The sequence below is a fragment of the Pholis gunnellus genome (assembly GCF_910591455.1).
Source record: "Pholis gunnellus genome assembly, chromosome: 16".
Lineage (NCBI taxonomy): Eukaryota > Metazoa > Chordata > Actinopteri > Perciformes > Pholidae > Pholis > Pholis gunnellus.
In genome coordinates, this window is record NC_136543.1 from 15,048,311 (window position 1) to 15,073,234 (window position 24,924).

The following is a 24,924-nucleotide window of genomic DNA, read 5'->3' on the forward strand; positions in this document are numbered from 1 at the left end:
CCATAGGTGGAGTCAGTGTGTACCTAATGAAAGTTAACTTCATATAACAGCTTTATTAATAAATGATAAGCATGATACGGTTGGTGATTATAGTATGCTATTAATCGTTTATCAGACCGAAGATAATTGCTGCCCTGCCGAAAAGCACACCATCTCTGTTTAGCTGGCAAGCATGGTCGAGATAATTTGGCTTATCGTTGGTGCAATCCTAGCAGATATATGCGTCATAGCTGAACATTTGAGGGCCACCTTTGCCGTGTGCCATGTGATTAACTCCGGTATCAGAAGATTAATTGGCTATTGGCTTGTCCTGCTCCAAATTATTGTTATTATATTAGCCTACAAAATATTAGCCTGTTTGACCGATATCTTTTGATTGACCTGAGTCTGTTTTGGGATAATCTTACTGTCATATTATCGATTGAATTATATGTTTGTTATTTTGTTTGGTTGGTCTAACGGACACCATAAGCCAGGAGTAAAAACACTTTACTGTGTTGGAATATCCTGCTGTATGACTAACTGTAACTCTTTCAATCAATCAATGTCCATTGTAAGAAAGGATCATGCTTGCTCAAGCTTATGTTTTGTGCAGTAAAGTTATTATGTAATCCATCAGATTTCCAATAAAGTCAAGCCCAACGGCAGACTATACATTACAGAGGCTGGCAGAACCTGACAGTCTTCCCGGTAATTGTCTTGTTTGTTTATAGTAATTCTACTAAATGTTTCATAATTATTGTGGCCTTCACTTATGTAAAGATGTTACACCTCAAAAGATCTATTTAAGGGAAGGTCTGGTACTAAAGGGAAACTATAATGTTAACGACTCTTAACCAAACTGTGGCCTAATAAAACAATGGGAGAGGAAAATAAATCAGCATTGGCATTTGCAAAGAAAGGACAGTCCTTTTACTGCTTTGACAACAATACTGAGTTATACTTCACACACACTTATAGGGCATCCTGATCTGTATGCTAATGAGGTATGTTGCTTACCAGGCACTTCTTCAGTTGTTAAAGCCAAAGTCATTTGGGAACACATAATCTTTTATCTTGAGACGCACTAACACAATCTCACTCACACACATACAGTACATGCTCCCATATGCTCAGGCACACGTTCCCACAAGTGCGTGCATTAATTCCAATTGCCCCTCTGTAAATTGCATTTCCCCGACTGTGTCCACCTCATCTCCCCAGCCTACATATCCGCTCCACTCTATGGAGTAGATTTTTAGTGAGATACACCTCCGACCAGCTCTCATTAAGGGGAAAAAAACTGACAGGAAAAAAGCAAAGAGCAAGCGAAGAGAAAATGTGATCAAACAACGTAATTAATCTGAGAAATAGAATGGAAAGAGACATATTTCGCAAGCTAATAATTATTCACTTTGGATGCAAACAATTTTTTTGTGTACTGATGCCTCAGATACAAAATAATTAAACTGCTCCAACCAAATAGACAGGGATCTACTATGGGGAGGTACTTCCAGTCCAGTGAGGGTATTTGGTTGAGATATGTGACTGACTACTCGGTAAAGCTCTCTTAGGATCATTTAAAAACAGGTGGGTGTCTGGATGTAGACATGATTAGCTTTGATTTGGAGGAAAACAGCACTACGTGTTTACAGGGGAAACTCTTGCTGCAGTAGGGCCTCAGATTCAGTCGCTCAGCTTAAGCTAAACACAAGCTCAACTGAAGGACTGGAGGTAGAGACAGAAAGAGTGGAGAAGAGTCTTGAAAAGAGTTTTGGGCAACAGGCCGGACAAATTGCAACAGAGTATCGAGACAATGATTAAATGAAAAAGAGAGATGGCATATCAAAATGTCAGTGATTTGGCTTTTTCAGCCACACTGCACGCAGACAGCAGGAAGACGGAGCAGAGTGCAGACAAGAGAATATGCCACTGATGAAACTGTGTTTCTCCGGTCTCCCATGGCTGCTTTAGAATGTGTCAACGAACTCAACCCATTGAAGCAAGCTTCACTAATCAAACAGTGATGTTCAAGTGACAAAATGTTAAGGTCAGCATCAGGAGCCCGGTTTGAGTTAAACCTGTGTCCTGACCAGGCGAAGGAGCTCCTTTTAATACTTAGTGTCTTGATGAAAAGCAGAGAAGCCTTGGTGAAAAGTGTGGGTGTTTAGTGTGTATGCAAGGTATGTGTATGTAAAAGTGTTGATCACAGTGTGTGGTCAGGTTACATTATCAATGTTGAATTCTTGATTCAACAAAAGACTTGATTGTCCATTTCCTTCACTGAACGTTCCACAACTCCCCCTGACTTAAAGCTTGACCCTCCATCTAAATCACACTGAATGGGAAAACTATATCAACATCACACAACAATTGAATCACACACACACTCAGTCTTTACAGGCCCACCATCTTCTTTTTTCTATACATGGGCATAATTAAGTTACATTTCTGATGAGATTATTATTTGTTCCTTCATTTCAGTGCAGCCAGGGGGGGGGCTGCATGGCATAATGAAAATCAGGCGGAAATGTAAAGCCGTGTTGTAAAACGCTGGCCTTGATTGACGACGGCAAGTGCAGGATTGATAAAGAGAAACGGCATGCCTCAGGAGATGTTTCATCACTTTAAAATGAAGTATTGAGGGGGGGTCATGTAGTGTCTGGCACATGTGCATTTGGCGTGGTGCTACTGGGATGGAGAGCGCCAGAATCATCTCTGGCTCTAAGTACATCGCTGGGTCCTGAGACAGCTCAAAATCCTGGGCACTAAATCTCACACCAATAAATTACAGTATGATCCACACAGCCCACATGCACATAAAAAAGGCCTCAAAATACCAGAGCCAAGATTTGAAAGCAAAAATCCCTGTTGGAGTTACGCTTGTTTTCACCATGGGTACAAATAAAAATGTCCCTTTGAATTAAAGGCCAATATGAGCTGGAATCAACTTTCATTAACACTCTACTGGCAAGCTACAGACTGACTTAAGGTTGTGATAAACTGCAGCAATGGCAGAGGATAAGGAACTGATGTGTATGCTATGAAGGATTAGGGGATTAATAAATGTAGGATGAGGTACAAACGGACCACCATAAATATCACTTTGACCTAGTGTCACCTCTGCCTTTCCCCCATTTCACTTTGCGCTCCTTCTTTTGCTGAAAACATTGAAGTTTTAGGGTGAACTTGAACATGATGGAGCAACAGAAAAAGTCCTGAGCTGGCTGATGGAGGTCTCCTGAAGGGTATCGTGGGCACCTCTATAGTTCCTTTGTCACCTCACCCTATCGCACTCGCTCTGTCTGGCTGACCGTATTAGATTTTATGCGGAATTGTCTTGAGAGTGCAGTGCCAAATCAGTTTCCATTTCCAGGCCCCAAAGCTCTCAGTCTGAGTCAGACTTGTGTTGATTGTCCAAGAAAAGTATTTTGGGCACGGCAAGGTGAAAGAGGCGGCCAGCGGTGTTCTTGAGGGGACAGAGCTGTGAACCACACATCGGCACACGGAGCTTTTTGGGAAACAGCTAGGTTCTGATGCAGCTCTTCGAAGTCAGATATGCAAATCCTTGTTGCATAGACTTGTCTTTCCTTGACATGCTAGGATTGAGAGTCTTAGGATTACACAAGACCAGTCAGAATACATTTACGCAACACTAGCATGGAGATACTTTCCATACTGATGAGATGTGACTCATTAAATTGTTAATGCCTTTCAGGATTCTGAACAAAGGTCGTCGTCATCACGCAATTCAGCAACCCCCTTCCCAGTGGAATGGGTCTTTTTTTTTTTTTCTGCTTTATATTCATCGTTTCATGTCATCTGTTTTCTGTTCAAGGGGCGAAGGTGTCAAATTACCCCATGCATAATCAGTGATGGGCGGAGTGTAGGTGTCAAAGGTGACTGGCTCCACATTAGGATCAAACGCTTGAAATCACCGCGTAGCGAATTAATTCATTGTGATGTAGTATCAGATGACCACATATGCGTTCATGTGTGGGTGCTTGCATGCATGGGGTGGGTGAGTTCTGGACGGAGAACGTCCCTATTAATTGCAGCTACTTAGGTAGATCAATCAGAGCTCTGCTCAGTATGCAGGTCCTGGTGCTTACAGCAGAGCGGGGGTCACAGTGACTTTAAAGCCAAAACTTTCAGCATTTTAATGAGGCTATGTGAATTATAGCACGGGCCAGTCTATCCAGATGTGCATGCAGGCTCACAAACCCACACAAGCAAACAGTCACAGTTTCAAACAAGTACGCAAATATCAATAAATTCACTCTCGCTCTAACTCTCTGTGATACTCCCTAAATAACACAAACACACTATCACTCTCTCTCTCTGTCTCTCTCTCTCTCTCACACACACACACACACACACACACACACACACACACACACACACACACACACACACACACACACACACCACATCCTTCTGGGGTAAAACCAATCAGTGTGGAAGACCCTTAAGTCCAGAAAGGCAGTATTAAAGCCCTGGCAGCGGAGTTGTATGTGTGACCTTCAGATGTAACCAAGACCAGACATACACAAGGGATTTAAATGAACCACCAGAGCCCCCCCCCCAGCTCCAAATAACAGAGTACCCTCAACTATGGTCATTCATTTCTTCAAACAGCAACCACCCAGGCATTAAAAGCCATCAACCTATTACTAAGGCCAAAGTACTACGAGAGGCTGCCAGGGCAGTTATGTCTCGTGGGTCTGTGCACAAAAAGAAAGGCCTTGCAGAGGTGGTTGAAACCTCCACTGGCCAAGCCAGTAAAACTGCAGACCCATCAGGGCCAGGATGCTTACTTTTCTCTTGGACTTCCTGGTCCAACAGAGCCAACATGTCTGTTCCTCATCCTCTCTCAGCCCTCATGTATTATTCATGGTGAAGACCTCTGGCCCCATCAGAAAGCCTTGTTAAATCTTCTGAGGGATTCCTTTCTTCCTCTTCCCACAACTCATTTTCTGCCCTCACAGAACACATAATGTAGACACTGATTGAAAGAAATTTCCTTTCGGGAAGAACAACAAACCGGCCTTCATCTTCCCCTTATTCTTACATTTCTTCAAGCCTATCTTAAAGCTTCCTGCAAATGCACTTTGGTGAGTCATTTTAAAAATAGTGTAAATAAAGTAGATGGTGAAACCCACCTCATGCTTGGGGATTACTCTGTGACTGCCATTTGACCCTCCCATGATCCTGGCATTCACAACCAATCATCATACACACATTTCCTCCTCAATCCCAACTGAGTTCTCTTCATCAAAGTGAGGAAAATGTAGTTTTTCCTTCATCAAAGAGTAATGTATAGTAGGACACACCGGCACAAATCTGTCAGCGTGATAAGCATCATTTAGGTCATGGTTATGATCTGTCACATTAACTGAGGGCTGTGTGTAGTGAAAGACTGTCTGGTTAATATAGGTTTAAGGTAAGTCAACAACAGTTTTGGATTGATGAAGAGTTCATTTCTATGGTGAAATTGGATTGCAATAACGAAAACCTTTTTCAGAGGTAGAATTTACCAAAATAAAGCTCTTAGAAGCGACCGTGATCAACTTAAGACCGAACACTGGTTTGGAGCTGGCTTCAAAGGCTTAATATCTATTTAAAAAAAGAAAAACTAAACTTTACCCAGAACTCAAACTAATGCCTTGCATGGTACCTGTATTTTGTTTTGCTTTGGTGGTATTCAGTTAAAATATGTGAGAACACTCGCGTATAAAACACATTGTTTATGACAAAGAATTAAAAAAATACATTCTCCAAAATAAGTTACCCAAAGCGGGTGACCCAAATAATTCATACACCATTCCAACTGCTTCTTGTGCCATGCACTTTCCACTGCTTAACCCTGGTCCAACCAAAAATATTCAACATTATGGGACAGATTGGGGTCCCAAGGGAAACAACTGTCATAGCAAAATGTTAACATATATTTTCTCAAAACAGTATTATTGATGTAATCATTGTCATCTTTGAAAAGTCATGATTACGCTCATGAAAAACTCGAGATATGAAGAAAAAAAGAGTATACCCCTCGGGTCAATGAGTACCCCAGTTGGTAGTATTAAGGTGAAAGTTACTTTCTGAGATATTCTGAAAACAGCCAAAACGGCACAAAGACAAGCAGATGAAATGGGACAGAAACATAAATTAAAGCAGCTCAATTCATGGAAGTAAAGAATTCAGTGGCACTCGTTCTGCAATTGATTCCAGCGTCAGTGTGATTCATTAGTCTTCTTAAAAAAGTCAAGTTAGATGTAGGCAAAGTCACGGAGAGCAAAGCAATAGGACTAAACTGCTATTGAATGGACTGTGGAACAATGCTGATGAGGAAACCATACGGAGCCTAATGGCTTAGATTATTATTGCCTTCAACAAAATGACCTACACAGGCACAAATGACTCGTTTGACTAAGACGAAGACAAAAATACAAACAATGTCCAACCAGTGGCTGTTCGCGCCATTTCTCCCCTTCTGTTTGATTTCTCTCAAACACAGCCTACATGACCCTTCGCTATCATCACCGAGCAAGGTTGTGGAACACACGGTCACGCCCTAAAACACAAACACATGTGACATACACGGCATCAATCACATCATGCAAGTGAAAAAAAGAATATGCGCGCACTTCGCAAAGGGTGTAATCGCCTGCCGGCGGTATTGGATCTGTGGTTAACGGGAGAGGTACTGATGAGTTTCCAAGGTCACTCTTAAAAGCGGCAGCGATAATTGAGCCTTCCTTGTGGATTTATCAAACACAATAATAAACAAATGCCTATGATATCCTAGGGCCGTCTGCAAGGGCATCTTCCTTATCTTTTACAGGAGGTTTGAGGAGATATACTGTACACGGAGAACATTTATTCAACAAATCGTGCCCTCGGTCAAAACGCACAGCGACTGCATTTAGTAGGTACGCTTCCAAAATAGTACTTCCCACTACCATCAAAGCTCACTGAATGATTCTGACACCAGCACTTCCAATGTTCAACTAGTTATATTTCTCTCCCACCAGGATGCGTGCTCTACAACTGTTCAGAAGCAAATGGCTTTTGTTAAACATCAAAGAATAGGCTAAAATTACTCACAGAACCAGAGCCAATGTCTGCAATACAAGCACTGCAAACTGAAGCATCAGTGATACTGCTTTGAATGCTTCCTCCAAAGAAGCCCAAATCAACTATATATATTGCAACAATGACTTGATTTCCCTCAAAAGCAAAAGCTGGCCTGGTTCTGTCCAAAGGTAACACATTCTGCCAACCCAGCACCTCTTCAAATAACACAATTACATTCAGTTTGACTAATCCTTAAAGAACCAAAGTGTGACAAAGGGTGGTGCTGGAGGCGTCCTGCTGGTTGCCTAGCAACAGCATGCTGGCAACAAGACTAACCTCCTGTAAAACCGCAACTTTGTTTTTTGTATGTACGAGATATACAAAAATGATACAACATGTTAATTAGTAAGCTTCACAAGTGACTGTAGGATGATTTTGTTACCTCTGAGCCAGGTTAAGAGGTTGTTTCCCAGTTTCCCTTCGTGCTGTAGCTTTAAATGTACCTTGCAGACATGAGTGGTATTGGCTTTCTCATCTAATTCTTGGCAAGGAAGCAAATTAGTGTACTTCCCAAACTCCAACTTTAAAGCAAATGTGGACATCTTAATCTCTTACCACTCCTGTTAAATTAGACTAAAACTCCCTAATGGGTTGCATCAATATAATCACAAGAATCGTAGTTTTCCAAACCTAATTTGCATGAGCAACCACTTAAAGATACCCGCTGTGTACATGGCATTGTTTTGTACTTAACACAGTGTTACGGGATTTTTAATATTGTATTAATATATATTTGCAATCTAAGCAAGTAAAACCATCAAAGCCTGCAGCTGTTTTCGTTTTGTTGTAATAATATTAAGAAATGCAGATTCAATATCAGTCAGGTTAAGGAGGACATCTATGCTTCACTGGACAATTTCTGTCTCTCCCTCTATTTCCATGTCTCTCTCTGCCCCCCTATGGTTTGTGTGTATGAGCTGTTAGTTTTTCAGAGTGAGTCTGAGATGACGCAGTATGCGAGCAGACAGGTGAAACCATGCTAATGATATTGAACCTGGCAACACTGTCAAATCCCCCAAACACAGCCGGCACATTGTATTCCCTTGATACGAGAGCAATCCTGAAATAACTCAATTGTTATGCTACGAGAGAAGCATCTATGGGTGTTTGCATGCATCTTGGTTTGTATTTACTTGTGAACTGTGTGTGACTGCATGTCCATAGACAGTATGCAGGGTTTCTGCCAGAAAAGTTGTGTTTGTCGGTGGCAAGGATCTTTTAAACAGCGACAGACTGATGACAGCATTAATGTAGGGACCTATAGTTTCTGTGATGACAGCTACTGACAGTGTTTCTAGGTTGATAACGTTAGCTTGGACTAGTTGGAAGCATGAGGGGGAAACTAAATGACCTCAGACCTGGTGTTTCCTATAGCGCTTTCACATTTTAACCAACAAATGTCACTGGTTACCTTTCCAACCATTGCATCAATGTTTCCGACCGAGCCGCCCCACTGTAACTCAAAAAATGACTCAATGCTTAAGCCTGGCGGGGGCTTCATGTCTTTTTGCACTAATTATAGAATTTTAACAAGTTTTCACTTGTATTGAAAACTTGCAAAATATAACCCTAATTATTTTACAATTACTTACCTCAAATGGCTACTGTTGGCAAAACATATACAGTGTATCATTTTTAAAATTATTTTTGAGGTTGGTATGGTCATTAAACACATGCATGATTTAACAGGAGCCCATTACAGCAACTTACTGGCATTCATAAAACTAAATGGCTTATAAACCTCTGTTGCTGTACAATCTGCCCCTGTGCACTTTTTATAATGAAGGCACTGAATAGTGCAGAGTCAGAATTTTCCCTTTTAAACAATAAGCCCCAAGGCTCCCTCGTATTAAAGGGTAGTACAGTACATAAAGGTCGACATAAAGTATAAAGTAAACTAATTAACTACGAGTGGGAAAAATATACAAAGTAATAACGATCATTAAAATCCAAATCCAATCCAGCAATTAAAACGTTTATTTTGAAAGACTATACGTCTATAACTATATATAACAAGTTATTATTTCATTTGACCTCTTTTTCTCAACACCAGACACAAATCCTCACACAACAGCCGGCTTGAATCAGTAGAGAACGAGTGGGAGAAAATAGACTTGAATTCATGGGCTATTATTTATACATTTCACATTTACTCTAAATCAACCAGTCCAATATACAACTACTATTTTAGCTCTTACATCAACTGCAATGGTCTCCTCATATTTTACTAGGTAGTTATCTGTGCTTCCTTACTCAAAATCCCACTGCACTGCAGTTTCTGTTATCTTTTTAGTTGGACGCTGAAAAGGCTGCCTGAACAGAAATGAATAACACTAAAACTCTGTGTTGTGCCAGCGCTAAGTTCTCAATAACACCAACATGGACAAAATAACATTTAAGTCTATGTATGGTGTTTACACCTGTTCCAGGATCCAAAAGCTCCCCTTGATCCAAGGCAGGTAGTGTAGAGTAACTGAAGTTGCAATTATGCAGATCAGGCGGTGCAGTGTAGTTTTTGAATGTTTTTTTGGCAAGTAGCGTGCGTGCATTGTACACCAGATTAGGTTAAACATGTAGCAATATGCTCATACTTCATACCCACATAAGGATAAGAAGTTCAGCTAAAAGCTCATGATAACCATTATTACCAAAACAAAACACAATTCAAACACTATGCAACTAAATGAGCACACTGCAAAAACCCAGAATCCAGCAAAATAAGTCTCATCACTCTTTGACCAAAACTCACTGAACTAGAAGCCAAAAAAGAGAAAACATAAATCTCACTCTATACATCTGTAACCATATCAAAAATGTAGTTTGAGGGAATAGCACTGATGCTAATGACTACTCCAATGTCTCTGGATAATTGTTGAGTGGTGACAACATTACTTGAAGTCATGAAATGCAAAGTCAGGCAGTCTCTGACAATGTCACTGGCCCGGAAATGCTCAGGAGAGATTTCCTAAGGATCACATGCAATCATCAATATTTTCTCTGCATACATTTTTCCTGTTCTTCGCATTCTTGGTAAGAAATTAGTGACATTAGTTGTTGAAGAGCACTCGCATTATTGGTACCCAACATGGCAAAGACAGCAATCCTTCTCAGCCTCTTTTCCCGTTTGTGCTGTGTTATTCCAGTAACAGTCACCAAATCTACAAAATGAGTTGATCACACTCGTTTCTGTTATAGGTTTGTGCTTGCAATTGTGCATGCAGATAGTTTTATTAAAAAAACTTGTCTTGTAGTTACACACACTGGCTGCATATACAGAAACCCTTTTCCTCGTATGAAATAACCACTCAACTAACTCCTTTGCAAATCCTTGTTTTGGGCTGGATCCCACTAAGGAAATGAGCCAAGAGACAGAATACAGTTAGGTGTCAAAGCCAAGATCTGTGAAGTAAAAGCCATCTACATTAGGATATTTACTCAACACAGTCATGACATGACGACAAATAACAAATCTCAATGTTAGTCTATATTGATCACCTAGCAAAGCTACAATGCCTGAAAATGAATGAGCACATTTCTCTGGCCTTGAGGCACCATTCCAAACTGTGCTCATAAAAGTCAACTCTTTATGTGATGGTCTTTCAGATGGAAAATCTATGCATTAATGACTTCAGTTTTGATGACAGCATGATGCCAAAAGTCACTAAAGGTTAAATTACCTTGAGGTGAAGAGGAAGTAAAAGCGATTTTCCCATTCAGATTGTTAAGCAACATGTTTGGCTGCCTCCTGCATTTGGTAATGAGCCACTCGGACGAGCTGGCAAAAGACAGAGGATGAACCCGAGATAGACATCTGGTGTCCCAGTTGGTCCCTTCTCATCTCACACAGACTCCTCTGTCCCTCGTGGCATTGCTTACTCAACATCTGTCCATGTAACAGTGCATTTTGTCTTTCTCCATGTTCCTATGAAGAAGATAACTTCAGTTTGTTTGTTAGGATTTTTCTGATCACGTAACATCTCACTAAGGATGTGAGAATAGATTACATTTTCATGATAGGGGAATGGCAGATATGGGAGTAAGATGGCTCCATCGTGGAAGGTAGAAACAGGCAAGAGATGAGTAACTGAGTACTTAAAGGGAATCAGTCATCCAGGCACCGAGAACTGCCAAAACGTAACCACAGCCACTATTTTCAATTACGCATTGTCCCTCCTGTTGTCCACCCTCAGTAGTTTTTTCCCCAAGAGCTCTGTGTAGTTGTTTTCTTTTAATTAGTTTGAGGTTCGCTGACGATGCCATTTTATTGTGAACCCATTCAAAGATTCTACCTAATGCATGACCTGAAAAGTATGGGATGCAAAAACGATAGAGGAGGCCTTTATCCCACCACTGTGTTCACTGGCTCTTTGTCTGGCTTTCACAGTTCATTTTTTAGAGATTAGCATTTGTTCTCTCTCTTTTGCTATCGCTCCCTGTAATCCCTCCCTCCGTCTAAGTCTGCAGCTGCATGCCTACTTTTGGGACAATATACAATCCAAGTGGAGGCGACATTCAGCATTATCTGCTCCGTCTTTTTCTTTCTCAGACACAAGAACCAGAAGAGAGCAAAGACAATGATGAGAAACAAAAAGGCAGTGAACGGTGTGCCTGCTGTGTCCTACATTTAGGGGCTTTCAACGGTTTAGGGTAAAAAGTACGCACGCTTTCAGACAGTTGGGGGACAGATTGCTTGAATTGGATCAGACAGGTGGCCTAAGAGAAAATGCTAATCCCAAAACCAGATAGCTGGCCCTGCAGAGAGTGAGATGGTGAATTGAAAGTGTTCAAACAACTATTGTGGACTAGCAGGTGACTGAGATGCGAGCTTTGATGACAGCCTCTTAGAGCAGTCGATGGGGATATCTGAAGCTATGATAACTGAGTAAGTCGTACACAGATTCATACCTGAATGCATGCAGGTGTTCTCCCACATTTGGTCTATAAACAAGCATAAACACATACAGATGCACGAAGAGGGATACGTGGATACACAAAGGTCCAGATGTTCAATGAAATGTAGTAAAACAATAATGCATCACGGTGGATTAATTACCATTTTAATATTTAATACACATTGAATATTAAAGCTTATTTAGACAAGAGAAAGTTCAAAGCAACACTGACAGACCCTCCCATCAGGCTTTGCTCCAAAGCCACACCCACAAAATGATCTGAATTAACATTAAGCTAGCAGCTTGTGGAGGACTCTGGTGACACGCAATGAGTGCATGGGCAGAGCATTGGATTTGTTTGCAGTTGGGAAGTAACACAAATTTCAGCAAATATAACAAAATGATGAATACCCACTCTGACGTCTGACATCAGCTCAATTTGGGCTTGTGGGTGTTTTTTGGTCGCAATCTGTGATCGTCCTTCCAAATGACACACTAAACTACAAAACACCAGGTATAATTAAGCCTTTAAGTTATCTGGGCAAAGTGGAAGTGGGCCAAGTTCTCTTCCATTATACAGCAGAAAGCGGAGCGATATTCGCTCTAGCTGATAGAGCCTCATCTCCTCTTCCATTAGCCTTTATTGGTCTTCCAGTTCTAAACCGTTCCAGGGAGATAACATGCGCTCATATAGTCTTTTATGGTTTTATACTTCATTCAGCTTTAGAGGTATTAATCACAGCATTTCATGAGTTTATGCTTTATTTTCTTTTAACGCCCTGCCCAATGTTAACAGAAGGAGAGATTGCAGGTAAATATTAAAGTCATCAATCAGGTAAAGTTCAAAGAGAAAGGGTGGAAAACACCTTGAGGCAGAAGAAAAGAGCTATCGTTTATACATCACCCATGACCGTGAACGATTTGTTGTAAAACCGCCATCCAATTAAAAGATGTCTCTCCATCTGCTTCCTCCTGAGTCAGCGGCGACCTTTACCCTCCTCCCACCTTAGCCATGATACATCCACTGCCTCTGCTCACTTGCAGGTGTGTGTGTTAAGACACAGATGATAAAAATAATCCATTAACTAACTGACTTTACATGAACAAAGTGGAATACAAGATAACGTAACTGTAATACATTATAAACTGTAGATGTGTATGCTTATTAAGTGTGTGTGTGACAGAGCCACAGTTAGTCATACCTGAATGCCATTACTCTATGTCAGTGTTCTCACAGGGGGTGTAAATATGAGAAAGAGTTATGTTGTACAACTAAGCTGTAAAAAGGCATTACTTTCATGTCACAGATATGTGGAACAATAACGGTAAAAGGTTACTGCATGTATACGATTAAGGACTGAGTCGATACTTGCTTTATCAGCTAGTGTGCGCTGTTTTAACTGGTTACACAGCTTTGTGTGAGTTAGCATTAATTGCCTGCAAAGAATTAAGAAGCACAAGCTTTGACTTTGGGTCACTTTGCCTCTCGGCAATATTGTCTGGGTCATGCAATTTGCTTGTTTACACTATCTATATTCACTCCTCTTGTGACAAAAACAAAAATTGCCTTGGGCATAATTGACTTCGACTGCAGCTAAGCTTGGGACAATTTCCAGCCTTGCAGTGATTTACAGGGAAAATGGTGCAATGTCAGCATTTGATTTGTCACTCCTTTTTTGAAAGATGAATTACCCACTCAACCATCAACAGAAACACACTTGACCACACATAAGACATGAGGTATCATTTTGAAAACAGTAAACATACATGGTTTTCGCAAGTAAAAAAAAAAAGTGCATAAAGCAAGAGAGAAAACACTGACTGCATTCTCTGTGCTTGTTTTCGACTTTTTAATAAGGAAAATATGTCCCAGGTTTGGTATGCATGCTGATGCTGATGAAGATGATGATGATAATGATAATTGCAATGCCTTTGTGTATCCATGCATGCTTGTGTATGTGCACTTAACATGTGTCTATGTGTCTACACGATTTCATGCTGCATGCATCTATTTTTAGCCAATCTCAGAGGGAAACATACTGTTCTTTCTCTGTCACTAAAACATGTACACCCTACTGTAGGATATATATATATGCAAATATGGATCCATGGAGGACACAGTGGTTGCAGTATGTGGGCAGACACATCATCCCCATTGTCATTCCCTCAGTGTGTAGATTAATGAAGTCTAAATAGCTCATGTCATTAGGGTGGGTGGCCACTGACTCGTCTACAAAACCCTGGGGATTCTTTCATAATGATATACTTTAGGTCAATATATAGAGATAGAGCAGAGTGTGAAGTCAGGATGCTGACGGCATATAAGTGTTTTTTCTCTGTCCTGTCCCAAAGGACTTGTCAATTCAAAGGAAACATCTGTCAATCCAAGTAAACATTTTAAAAGACTGATTCAAGCATCGCCTGTTCAACCTTGAATTCCATTTCTATGCAGAGGCTGCAAGGCACTGATACAATGACACTCAAAAAGGTATTAACATGCCATCATTTCACAACAGTTACTCAAGTGTCATTAGAGTGGAAATACATAAATCATTCCTTTGACATGTACAGTACTGTATGCATGCGCACACGTACAGTCATTCTTTGACAAAGACCTTGGCCGGGAAGGCACACAAACACACAGACAAACACTGGAGGGTCTAACTATGTTAAATGACTAGTATTAATCACCTTTCTTGGTCTCCGTGGTGATTATGAACGCATTAATCAGCAGCGTGTCTGCCAGATGGAAGTGAGCATGCCAGGCCGATCAAGGGATGGATGAGAAGTGAGGTGCAATAGTGGAGAGAACCACTGGGGGGAATGGAGCTGTCTTTTTTTTCTTTTCTCTGTCATCACAACAAAGTGCATGTCACTCTAAGTGGAAAAGAGAATATGAAAGAGACAATGATGAGTACCATAAGAGCAGCTGTTCATCATTATTCTGAGCAACCCACACCGACCTTCTGTGGCTCTCAGCAACACTTGTGTTTGAACGCTCATGCATCAAGATGCTGCCCACCATCTCTGCGCCAGACGACATGTCCATGCCCTTCTTTTTCCTTGTATACGCAACACATCCAGCTTTTTTCAATCAAAGAACTTGCCAACAAGGGGCGCAACCACACAGTCAGCTCATCATCTGGTACCATTCACAACACAGGGCTCACAGTTAGATTCAGTTACGATACTCATTTATTCTTGGTTAGGTGTAAAACAGTCTTTCCAGTTTCACCATTCTTGGTTTTTATAGGTTTTTTTAAAGTTGCATGACTCCTCCTCCTACGGACAAGAACAGACCTTACTGATGAAAGCTCTGAGTCAAACCTGCCTGTCACACCTCTGTACGCAGTCCGTCCTTCACTCTCCCACGTCTATTTGAAGCTACAAAATCCATTGTTACAGGTCTATTTATGTGTCCAAACACATCGCCATACACACATTTGCTGTGTGTATAGACATGCACAATGTATCCAAAGATGCACACATGTACAGGTACGGTACACTCTCAGGTACAGCTGTAGTTGTTTAAACTGTTGTTTTAGTGACAGCTGTCTGCCTGTCACACTACGCCACTCAACTTTCATTCCAATCACGCAGACCTTTTCATTTCGCAGCAAGCTTTTAAGACATCGCCGCACTCATCTGCTACAACAAACAACGTTATTTTCCCCCCATCAAAAATAGTTCCAAGTGCACAATAATTTGCATTCATTTCAACTTCAAAATTCACATTAATGAAAATGACAGCAGTATCATCCGTTAATTTGCACAAGAGTAGCCTAATGGCAGCACAGTGGTGGCTGACGCTAATTTCTCTCTCATTAATATTGTCACCCCAAGCAGGAAGCACTCAAAAAGGAATCAAATAGGTTGTGTGGGTGGATGTGTCGATGGAGTGGCTTTGACTGGAACTAAATCAGTATTCACTGTATAATTCAGCAAATTAAAAAAAAAAAATATGCATAATAACTATTTTATATATGCTATCTATCCGCTTATACTGTGTGAGTCATTCAAAAGAAACTTGCTGAACTATATATCAAATATCTAGCATTTATAACTTATGTGGCAAAGGAACCAGCATATTTCTACACAGCCTGCATTTGTCTATTGGCGTGTTACTGTTGACAGCCAAAAGGATCGCAAACAGCAAAATCAGGTCAAGAACAAGTATTGCTATTTTTCCTTCAAACTCTTTTATCTCCTGACTTAGAAGAGAGTCACTTTTTTACAACCGGAAGAAGGTTTTGTGTGGAGGCTTTGCAACATGGCTCTAGAAATTAAGCATTGATCAGTAATGATGCAAAGACATGGTATTATATTGTGTCTGCGGGACAGCAATGTATACCAAAGGGTGGCAAAAAAAATAATATCCATGGGTCATTTAAAAAGCAGATCAGAAAACCTTATTTGTAAGAAAAAAAAATTGTATTGTACAATTATAGAAGCAGCGATGAAAACACTGCACCAAAAACCCATGGTAAAGCATACTTGAGTTCCCCCATATCAAGACTACATTATGGAAAAAAAATACATCTTTCATGTATTTGATACCTCTAGGCCATCAGGGCATCAAAGTCTGAGTATGCCTCAGCCTTTCCATGGTGAATGTGATTACAGTCGCTGTGACAGAGACCTTGTGTAAGCTGTCAATCAGCATCAGTCTTTCCCTGACAGACAGAGAGCCTGCAGTAAGACAGTCACAGAGGGTGAAGTACTGTATGTTGCTATCCTGAATGAGAGGGCCATGGTAGAGGCCTGTCTGACTCTGCTATCCTGTAGTGAAAAAGGTCAAAGTCACCAGGGGATATTCAAGAAAAAACAGTGTTAACAATGTGCCTTTGGTAAGTGCAATTCCCACAACTCTTCCTTGGGATACAAAGCAGTTATTGTAGTCCAATAGACAAATTGGTCAAGGAAACATCACTTGAGGGTGACGGTGCAACATCAATATAATGGACTTCAGAAGTTGAAAAGATGAATTATAGTCTATAGATATAAGCGCTACAAAATAAAAGCACTTATATGAGTGGAAAAAAAGCCACAGGACATGGAATGACTTGCTAGTATTATTACGAATAAGCTCATAAGTTTCTTTTTTTTTACATTTTTGGTTAATACTGTGAGGATGCCAAACAAGAATCTGTAAACAGTGTGTATAGAAAAACAATATGGCAATACCCACCTGTTTGTTTGAGCAAAGCTAATCAAAGGAAGAAAGAAAATCACTTAGCGAATCACGAGTCTTCACACCGTCTAAACAACGACTGATGTATTACTGAGTATTACCCAATGCACACAATTACCCACCACTGACAGGTGCTGTTATTTTAACAGCAGGGCTTTTGTTTGTGCATTTACATTTACGTACATTTCTACATTTGTACATATGCAAATGTTTGGTGTGGGTCCTACGCACTGTTCTAGAAATGAAATCCCTTTATATGAAATGCATGAATGTACAAGTTCTGTGTTTCTTCCTCCACCCTTTCTTTGCTCATAAATAAAGCTCAATAACAACAAACAATCCCTATGGACTCAATTAGATACAGTTAAATAAATGATGTGACTTTAATGCCCTGCCCATGAGCACCCAAATATCTTCCAACCAAAAATATATTTATTGTGTGTGTGTGTGTGGGTGTGTGCAGGGGTACATGCGTTTGTGTGTGACTTTATGTTCACACTTCCTCTGTCTTGGGATCTGCCATGGAGCTCCCTGAGCAGCAGTGTGTGCTTGATAATTAGAGAACACACGCCTGGTTGGCTCGGGGAGGGCTGCTGCCTCAGGGAAGGGTGAATGCTATGAGTGACTATCAACCACTACCCGTATCCAGCGACAACTTAAAGAGATCCAAGTTTTGGGGAATTGAGTATTGTCAGGCTAACCTCTGCGATAGCTGCAGGTTCAATGTGATAACCAGAAAACACACAGGATATAGAGCAGTAAGGACCAAGTGAAACAGTTACAACCTCTGAGCAAACATGCATTAAACAAGCAACAGCTGACCTGGTTTTGACCAACTATCATAATGGTTAACCCAACGAGGGTAATGTCAAGTCAAACAATTGAGCGACTGAATTTAAGTCGTCACAATGCTCTATATGTATTACACCAATCTGTCTGAGATCAAGCAAAAATCTGCATGTTCTCAACGCTTCAAAAAGAAACCCTTATTGTCAGTCTAAATCTAAAATGCAACAGTTAATTGGTCCTTGTTGATCAACTCGTTTGGCCAAACGCTATGCTGATTTCAGGTATGAACATTACCCACGGGAAGTAATGTTGTAATCATGTAATCATGTCTGTGTACCTTTTCAACTTTCATTTCTTGAGTATTTAAATAACATTTAACAGTCAAGGCATATATTGTTTGTCTTTCCAACAATAATGATCAGATTTCCCCATGGGATAATTAATGTTTCATCTACTCTAAGCCAGTTTAATTCTGACAAGTAACATCAATTGCTTGGCTCTGGGGAGTAATGAACATGTAGTGTTTATATTCCGCTGTATACTCTACAAGACCAAGTCGTTTTTTTTAAATGTTAATAATTAATATGCCTCTGCTTTGAATCGGCTCGCAGTACACAAAGGTTAGGGCTCATCGGGGGACTCGGCTAAGGTAAGATAGTAAAACAAAAGTTAACCAAACACATTGTCCAATTCTCAGTTGCCGAGGAATAAAGGGAGGAAAATCAATTTGATCTGGCAGCCATAGTAGACAGGGTAAAGCAATAAATGCAATGTAGCTAGACAAATACTATCTACCATTGTCTGGTCTGAATACCATGTGCGATATTAATTCACGTCCTCTCTAACCAGTCCCCTTGTTTCTGCAGTATATCAGTTCGACTGACAGACAGAGGCCTGTGGTCTGTAATCCTGCACATCTCTTACTCAGCCTTATTCCATGTCCTCCCTTCACCCCGTCCATATTGGTGCCAGTGTTTGCTGTCCTGTGTCTCTGCTCCACTGCCGTTTCCCTCTTCTATCCTTGCACCTTTGATGTCAGGACCACAGCTAAAGCCTGAACTAATCTGCTGTGGGGCTTCCTGAGCCCTAAACCAGGCCAAGGGTTGGAACCAAGAACATGGCACGGGGACAAAAGAAAGACCGAATGACTAGACTGAGAGAAATCATGCTCTCATTTGTTTTAAACATATTGTAATAGAAATTCAATTTCACTTTTAGATAAATAATACAGTTAAAAAATAAAGTAAAAAATGTATTGATCTGTATATTGTGTATTTCAAATGGCAAAGAACGCAGTAGCCAATAAACCAGAGAGAGCTGTATGGCAGTATGTAAAGTGTAAGCCACAATCCATACCGTTTTTAGAAGTACTAATGAGGGGGTGGATAGAATAGAAGGGCTTACGGTAGTCCAATTAATGATCCTGGAGGATGAGTCTGCTGTCGGGGGAACATTGTTATGAAGGACGGAGACAAGATGAAAAACCACCATGAGGATGCTATCTGCTGTAATGAACTGGGAAATGAGAGAACTGAAGGAAGGAAGTGCAAAGAAATAGCGTCAGCACACTGCATGAAAAAGGAAGCTACAAAGGAACTAAATGTATAAGCTTTAGTTTAGCCTATAGCCAACCCTCCCATCCCCTCCCCATGGCATCCACACCAAGAGAAGAAAAGGCAGAATAATCCCTGAGCAACACTATTCATCTGTCTTGCTCTGATGGTACTATTTATAGCACATTAAAGGGCTAAAACCGCCTTTTTTCACCTCTGACACAAAACATTAAAAACCCTGCAAAGTTAAAGCTCTACTAAGAGGATCAAGTGTGTAAGCAACAGAAACTCAAACAAGAAAGGGCAAAAAAGAGAAAGATGGAAGGCATCTCTCTGAGTTAAGGGTTATCCAGAAATATATTCTTCAAATAAAATGTTCTGCTTGATCGGTGAAGGCACCTTTAAGTTCAGATTTCATTTTAATTTACACTGCAAAGATAATTCATTACCATATACAGGAAGCTAAGTTTAAAGGAGCACCAACAATACTTAATGCTGACCCAGTAATTTCACAACAGCACGTTTTATTAACCACAAAAATCATCCAATAATATTTCAAATAGATATCCTTATCCCACATGCAATACACTGTGCATCTGTTGCAGATAGATCCAGATAGAATGCTGTAGATGCCATAATAAAGATAAGATAAGAAAGGGCAACATTTAACTTGAGAACAGCAGCACAGAATCAAAGTGAAATATGACAGCGACTAGATCTGGTTGTTTTCATTTTCATCAATGTGCCCCTTGATATTCACACCTACATGGGGCGGGGGAGAAGAGTAATGTGTTGAGAACCCAACAGGTCCAACATCTGACTCCAAACTCAGAGTCAAACACAATAATACGCTACTAACCTGCACACATACAAACCAATAGATCCAACAAAGTACCCCATTATGCAGTATTCAGCACAGCAAAATGATGTGGCATGACAGAACAGTGTGGACAAGGGAGAGGATAAACCTCACCGCAGGGCACAGTTTGGACCCAGGGCTGCAAAATATGACCACTCTGCTTCCCCTACCATACTAACCAAGTACACAATCTAATGTAATACCCGTTTTCGTATATATTGAGGCATATCTACAAAACAGCAAAAGGCAACGCTGCATGTTTGTACAGTACATGTATTTTTGTATCACGCTACTATATAGTCTCCAAAACTGGCCTCGTGTCAAAGGATCAGCTTCCTCGCTGATCTCAATCATCCATGCAAAGAGCGCACTAATTAGCCATGCTAAGTCAAATCACGCTGTTTTTTTTCATGGTTCACAGGCCACAGCACCCCCGTAATCCTCCGTTATCACACAGTTGGGGAGGATAGCGGAGCTAATAACACTGTGATATTAGCAACACTGATCTGCCAGTGATAGAGCCAGGCAGCGCAAGCTAATTCTGCCTGCATGAGCCCCAGACCAGACAAATCCCTTTTTTAATTATTTTTTTCCCCCCTTGCCCATCCCTCTTCTCAATGTTCTCTAATCGGACCATCTAATTAAAAAAAGCACGAAGAGTGGCAAGCAGGCAGCCTCAGTGTCGAACAAAGACATGACGAGGTTCACATGTTGGTAGAGGATGAGACTGATAACCTGTGCTACAAGGTACATGGAAATTACCTGCATTTGTAGTGTGCTGGTGTGCCCCAACACTCATTTCAACATTTAAATGTCAACACCTTGCAACTCCAATAGACCAACTGTAGATTAACCTTCGCATTTTAGAATAATTACAAGAAACCAATGATTTGTTAAAAGCACATTTGTTGCAAAGTCCTGTTATCAGGGACGTATATGTTAGAGCCTTGTCAAGATAAAACTTTGTGTTGGTCTCTGTCTTTGCTCGTGTCTCATTCTCTCTGTGGGGAAAGCGAGATTAAGAAAGATTGCAGTGCTGTGGGATCAATATAATGCTAACACCTCTCTGGCACTCTCCAAAAATCTCTACCACGCAAAAGCCCACTTACAGAAGGAGTCTAATGGATCAAATAAACACTGTATCATTTTAGCTTTGACTTAACCTCTGATGAAGCAACAGCCTTGTCTGCAATGAGTATAAGTATTCAAAAAAGACAAATATGACTCAACTTCTAAGCCACAAAAAGAATCGTCATAATATAAGAACTGCTAATAACGTAATAAAAATGCAATAAAAAATCTATTTAATAGCCTAATAAATAATGTATTCACTTTTTTTTTACCTACAATTTAATACGTTATTACATTTTATGGTTTGTGGCATTTTATTCATGACAAAATTTAATAATGTTAAGAATCAAAGTGAAATATGAGAGTGGATAGGTCTGGTCAGTTTTATTTTATATATACACACACACACATACATGTGTGTGTATATATATATATATATATATATATATATATATACATATCACATAATATGATAGTAAGTATAAAAACCTGCCTGCTGCCAGAAATAGAGTCATAATGTATTAACTAGTGTTTGTATGATAATTCTACAGAGTCTACAGAGCTTTTTACGGTGAAGGCCTACATTGCCTGTCATCCTTTGCCGCCCCACGTTTATTGATGCAGTCGAGAGGAGTTTTTATGGAGGCACGCTGCTGTGCGGCCTGTAATTGCCGGTCAAAGCACGCTCACCAGAGTTCATAAAGGTTCCTCTGTAAATATATTCAGGTTGGCCTACTGTCACCCCATACAAAAAGAAAGACAGCTTCTGTCTAATGAATGGGGAGACGAGAGGTATTTCACTGCCCCACTGCGCACACACAAACGCATTCACAGTAGCACCAGGTGAGAACTGAATGCATACTGAGTGTGCAAACTCACATACACACATGGGCAAACTGTCCCAAATAAGATTAAGATATATCACACTCTCAACCAGTGAGCCACGTCCTTTGCTTTATTTCACCTTGCAGGTTCCCTCCTCCTCTCTTGATCCCTCTTTTCTTCTTACATTACGAGCCACAAATGTGAGTTTCCCAACCCTAAAATACAGGAATGTTTTATGAATGAACATGACTTTCAAAGAGTAGAGGAGGACCCCCAGTGTGTGAGTAATGTGTCATCAAAGATGAGAACGACTGAGTCAGTATGCCCGTTGGTTCAAACGTAGATGTTGATATCGTGGTCTGGAATGAGTCAGCCATTAAGACGAAAGAAACATGGCTGAAACCTAACTGTATTGTTGCCTGTATGGCACTGCAAAAACATCAATCTTTAGGTTATTCATTCATTTGTGAGTCATTATTTTGTGGATTCTACTTGTTCCTGATGCAGTTTTACGTGTTTTAGGGAGTAGAAACAAGTGCCATTGTCTCCAAAGAGCAGATCACTCCACTGTAGTATCAACGACACAATGGCGCTTGATTCAACAAAAGCAAGCTGATTTGCACTGGAAAGAAGGGGAATTATCTAACGCCCCCTTGGCTGATGTTGTCACGTTGTATTACTTGTCAAGTGGGCTAGTTTTTCACAGCATGCTTTACGTATTTGGTGTCTGTGTGTTTGAGCCCTTTGCTCCTATGTTTGCAAGTTGTTTTATGGAAAAAGGGAGGTTAGAGAAAGAGAATAGGGACGTGTTGTGGTTGAGCAGTGAGCTATATCAGACAATGACATCTCCGTCCACTCGGGATGCTCAGGAAGAAAATGTTCTGCTGTTACTGCAGCAAACAAAGATCCGCCTTTGAGGTCACTTTGTTTAGAATTTGCTTTGTTACTATGTTTAGTAAAAATAAGTATTGCATCATTTCAATAGTGCATGTGAACATAAAATGAATCACTGATTTTGCTACGTCATGATGTCTGTATAATGGAAATGTTTTCTTAAATCATTTTTTTTTTTTTTTTCCATTGTTGTCTGGTTTGGAAATGTGTCCTAAACAATAAGAAATTGAGTACGATTAAAACTATCAAGATGAATAAGCAGATGCTAAGGAAGGCCCCTTGCCATGCTAGAATGTCACTCCTAGCTTTATAAAGCCTAAAAAAATACAGAATTTAGCCCTCTGGTCATTTGAAGGGTTTTATTCGACAACTTAAATTTAGAGTTTAAGAGTGAACACTGGACTACCTTAAAATGATTTGTTTTGGCAGTGCAGAATAACCTTGTTAAGTGCATGTGTGCGCCATTACACAGTCAGATGCAATGCAATAAGTTGGCATTAAAAAGGATGCGTGAACTTGTCCTCACTGACCTGCTTTTACAATCTAATTGCCGTACTCAGTGTCCTCTACAACAGACCACTGAGTGCACTGTGCATTTGGCTGATTGATTTCATATGTTGCTTTCCTTCTAAGCCTCTCTTCTCTGCCCTCCCTCTTCCTCGTCCTCTTGCTTGGTTAATTACTGTGATTGATTAATTGACTGGTGTGACGTCCCTCACAGTCCTGTGGAACGTAGTGTGTCACACCAATCACACTCTGAAAGATTGAGGGAGGCCAAGGTTAAAGGTATAACAATCTGGCAGAAAACAGTGATGTTGACCAAGCAAGACACTGAAAATCTAATTTCCATACAGCCTCTATCTTTTGATCACACCATAACAAAAAGCCACTGAAGCATGCCATCCTTCTTTAGATTAGTGGCCCTTGACCAAGGGAGTGAATTAAGGGATCAAAGCGGGCTGTAGGATGAATCATCAGTGGAAGCTGCTGAACAAACACAAGTGTATAACTATTGTTTTCACAAAAGCGGCGGAAGATGAAAGACACAGGGAACAAGAGAGTGATTATAGTTTGGACTACGCTGATCCTTGTACTTACGACATCAGAGTTGGTATAATTAATCAAAACGCATGCATATGCAGACATACGGCGCTGTTAAGTAAAGAGGCCCCTTGCTGTAATGTCCTGAAGAGCAGAATTAAGTGTTTGGATAAGATAAGCTTTCAAAAACATATTTTCAAATTAGTTAACGTATTACAGTACTACTGAGATATGAACATTCAGTATTAAAGTTCTGCATCTAAAAGGCATCCCAAAAAAACAATGCCTCCAATCCATTTGCAGGCCCAGGGCGCCAATGTGCATTACTTCAAATATGCCTCTGTGTACAAATCATAAGCCATTAGTGCATCTGTGGGACTGTAAAAAGCGACAGATTGGATCCCAATGGTGCAGTGCTTAGTAAACACAACTAAAGAGACACCCAGTCAGGGCACAGTGATCTGGGCCATTACGTCTAACCTCTGCGTGTTCTCTGGTCTCACTGGGATGGGGGTGAGGTAACACATGGCTAGACATGCTTACACAAACACATTGCTATCCAGGCTGCTTGCCTCGTGGGAGCTGGTTTATAGGTTTGACTAAATATTGCCCAGTAAATTGCGGCATCTGCTAAACACAGCACGGATGATCAATGACAATACCATGCAATAATGAAGAATATAATGCATTCCC

General features: G+C 40.5%; 1 protein-coding gene across 1 annotated transcript in view; it reads right to left on the reverse strand.

Annotated features, from left to right (window-relative positions):
- The window catches only part of csmd2 (CUB and Sushi multiple domains 2), a gene marked incomplete at both ends in the record, with an annotated part of 202,691 nt that overhangs the window by 108,506 nt on the left and 69,261 nt on the right, over positions 1-24,924 (reverse strand). The window lies entirely within an intron of this gene.